Source organism: Pinus tabuliformis, chromosome 9 (genome assembly GCF_031772625.1).
Source record: "Pinus tabuliformis cultivar Carrire ecotype Pingquan chromosome 9, CPIR1, whole genome shotgun sequence".
Taxonomy (NCBI): Eukaryota; Viridiplantae; Streptophyta; class Pinopsida; order Pinales; family Pinaceae; genus Pinus; species Pinus tabuliformis.
The window spans coordinates 338,405,654-338,409,661 of record NC_142307.1 but is presented as its reverse complement, the minus strand read 5'-3'; positions in this window follow the sequence as shown (position 1 = coordinate 338,409,661).

Here is a 4,008-nt window from a genome sequence, read left to right as displayed (position 1 = left end):
TTTGACAGAACTTCATCACTCTTTCCTTACTTCTCCCGCTTCAAAGAGCACCTGTAGAGTCAAAGCAGCATAATACCATCAAAGCATAGAGATCTATAACCATAAACAATATAGGATCAGATGTATATTAACCATACAATTGCATATGTCAATACAAGATTAAGAGATACACAAGAATATGGAGGAAAACTCAAATAGCTTTATTGATAGAAGTAGTAGAAGAGAGGATTACAACCCATTGGTCTGACCCAACACCATCCTCCCAGCATGAAAGCCCTCTTCACCTCATGAAAATCTTAGATCACCCAAAAATACAATCTTGCACAGAGAAACCAACACCACTTCCTTACAAAAATACAAAATTCCAGCCTTTGGATCTCTAGGATGAGGGATCCATATATAGATGTTTGTAGGTGGGTGAGTCAGCTTTTGGGATTTTTATTAGTGTCATCTCTCTGATAGTTATTGGTTCCACTTGGAGATTTCATGATTGCTTACTCATCCCTAGGTGAATTCAGAGAGGAAAGTGTCGAATGAGCAACTTCTAGAAGATTCTTTGGGTTTCCACCTAGCAAACTGCTTCTGCCATTGTCTTCTCTCACTCATCGCACACTACAGAAGGGCTTTCCAATATGCATCACACTTTTTGCATTTGGAAGGTGAGATGCATCGCATCCTTAGCACTGAATAGTCTGTATGGTCCAGTTTTTACCAGTTCTTAGTTCTTTAGGGAGAACTTCTGGGAGATGATATAATCAGCTGACCTTGTATGAATCAACACTTTTAGGGATTTAGAAGCCCTTGGTTTATGGACATATGTGATTGGGGTTGCAATGCCCAAATATGTCTATAACACCAGAACATTACAGATGATCAGATGAAGAAATCAACATTCGTTACTACTTTACAAGATCTCACGCTAACATGGTAGATTAAGTACTACACCGATAATTGATGGCTATGTTGGCAGACATTCATACTGCACTGAATAAGGAATTTAGTAGACCCAAGTCTGAAGGGAAATCAATCACGGGATTCAAGGAAATCATGATGAAGCCTGGCGAGACACCCTCAAAAGCTGGATCAGAGATTGAAATGCAAGATCCGCGAAGCTAACATGAATCTTATGGATGGGTAGCACCATGAATTGTTTGTGGCTTCGCTCTTGCCTCACCTAAGGGTTACTTTATCACAACAAAATATTGGGACCTAGGCGGAAGCCCTAGAGATTGCGATGAGACTGCATGAGGCACCGATTCAAGATGCTGCTTTGGGAGTCCAGAAGATTCACGTACAGTTGCAGAACCTTTGCCTAGAATTCCAAAGTCTAAAGAAGGATATAGTGGCTCGGCCAGAAGTGTGTGGAGAAGTTGGTGTTTGAAATGTAAGAGTTAGGGGCATGATAAAGATTGTTTCCCTGTCTTCGCAAATTATGTTACAAGAGGAGGGTCGATGCCTCTGAGGCTAGAATCTCAAGGAAGTAGAAGTACAAGGCTCGCGTTCTGGTGTGCTATTTGTGAGGTAGCCGAAAAACATGTGATAGAAAATTGTCACTTGCTGCAAAATTTTTAAACACACCGCAATAGCTCTTCTCCAACGTCTGCAAACCAGTAGGTCACAATGAGAAAAATTGTTGTAGTTACGAGTTAATGATGGAGAGAATGCCTGCGTATTGGATGCACAGAGAAACTCAACCTCTGTATCAAGGTGTTGGGGGAGCATGAGGAGGATATGAAGGGCACAGACAAGGCTAAGGTGGAGGAGGACCCGCGAGAGGTTGAGGACAAGTCATTTGCTACAATTGTGGAGGGTGTGGACACTACGTGCGTGAATGTACGGACCTGATGCGCCTGTCATGCCGTTACTGTACTCAGTTTCACCATGCGATAGAATATTTCCCTGTATTAATAGCTAATATGGGTAAAAAGGGGATGTAGCCTCAACAGCCTGCCCATAACCTGTAGATGATGATGGCTGAACCCCAAGAAGAGGATCCTAATGTGAATATCGTGCTACGAAGTGGAATGAAAACTAACAAAGATAAGGGGAAGTAGCTTGAAGAAATTGAATGGGTCTGCAAAGCTCTAGAGAAGGAGGTTGGCTTTGATCTAGAGTGTGTGAAAGAAACCTTCATGGATGCGAAGAAAAGCTTCACTGAGGCTTCTACCTCAGGAATCGAGGATAAGCAGTGTAAAGGAATGGAACCATCTATGCTTACTACCTTTTTGGAGACTTGTATGAAGATGCTACGCAATAGTAAGGTTGTGAAAGGATTACAGGAGTTGATAAATAGATGTGTTGGGAAAGAAAATGGTCTTGAGGGATCGCACATGGTTAGGAAAATTGGTCAACATAAGGGAAGAATAGGGCGTGAGATGAGGCTCACCAGGCAAATTGGAGAGTATGAAATGGACCCAATTATTATGGACCTTGGGTCGAATGCGAATTTTTTACCGAAACAAACATGGGAGAGAATGGTGAGACTTGTGCTACAGTGGTCTCCTATTCAATTGAGGATCATGAATCAACAAAAGATTATCCACATGGGAAGATTGCAGGGAGTGACAGTAGATATTGAAGGTGTGAGCACATTGGCTAATTTCGAAGTGATAGAGATGGTCGATGACAACAATCCCTACCCCACGCTCCTTGCGATCGAGTGGGATATTAGCATGAATGGGGTGATCAATTTGAAGAAGCGGACAATGTCATTTGAGAGGAAATTGCTTCGCATAGTAGAACCCCAGACCTTGCAGAAGGACCACATTATACTGAACCGGTCCACGATTATGAAAGTGATGATGATTTAGTACATATTTATAAGATAACGACATGAGATCAAGATTGGGTGAATTTGACAGCCGATGAACATATTGCATGGGACTACAAAATCTCCTACACATCAGATTCAGATGAGGAATTGGAACACTGGTAGAATTGATTACACGAAGTATCTACACTGCGATGTAACATCATGACTAAATCCCTTCACTGTTTATCATTAGAGGTAACGATTTTTCCTTATTATGATTGTTTAGCTGATGTAGATAAATTTTTGGATGCATTCGGAAGGGAAGTACTAAAGAAGCATCGCTTCCAAGCCTTGGATTTGGTGCTACATGCTATGCTCGCAAGATGGTGGGGTACACATAAAGACAGTTTTGATGGATGGCGTGAATATAGAAGAATGATGAGGGTGAATTTTGGACGCCCAAAGGTGCGATTGACAGATAAATACGATAGGAGGAGTGATCTGCGCGATCACTTAGCAAAATGGGTTGATGCTTATGGAGCCGAATCGTAAGTGGAGTGGGTGCATTTGTTCCGGCACACTTTGGACATAATACTGATGAATTGGTACTAGGAATCAGAGCTTCGCCATGGCATGGATGAATGGGATATTTTGAGACAGGGATTCTTGATGAAATTCAGCTTTGAGGATGGATTCTAGTGCATCAATGAAGTGTTGTAGGAGGTCAAGGAAACGATCTTCATAATCCCGCAGGATCCCTTGGATTTGATTCAACCAGATTGGACCACCCAGTTGCGCCATGTCCTAGAGTGCTACAATGTGACTGCTGAAGAAGAAGAGGAGGATCCAAGGAAAATTAATATCCCAGAGGTAGAAGGTCGCCGTGAAGTTGAAGATAGAGAATCCAGATATCACCGCGCTATTGAAAACTAGACAAGTGAACATTGGAACAAAGGCAGAGCCGATGTTTACAAAGACAGGGGACTACTGGGATGATGCTATGGTGGATAAGGTTGTTGATTTTCTCTGCGAATGCCAAGATTTGTTCCATACAAAGTTTTTAGAATTGAAGGGGATAATAGGCGATTTAGGAGTGATGAAGGTAACACTAAAACCAGACGCAAAGCCTATGCAGCAGAGGCCATATCGCTATAATGCTAAGTACAAGGAAAATGTCCGCTTGGAGTTGGGCAAGATGTTGGGAGCGGGTATTATTGAACTAGTGGAGGAGTTCGATTGGGTAAGTCCTATCGTAG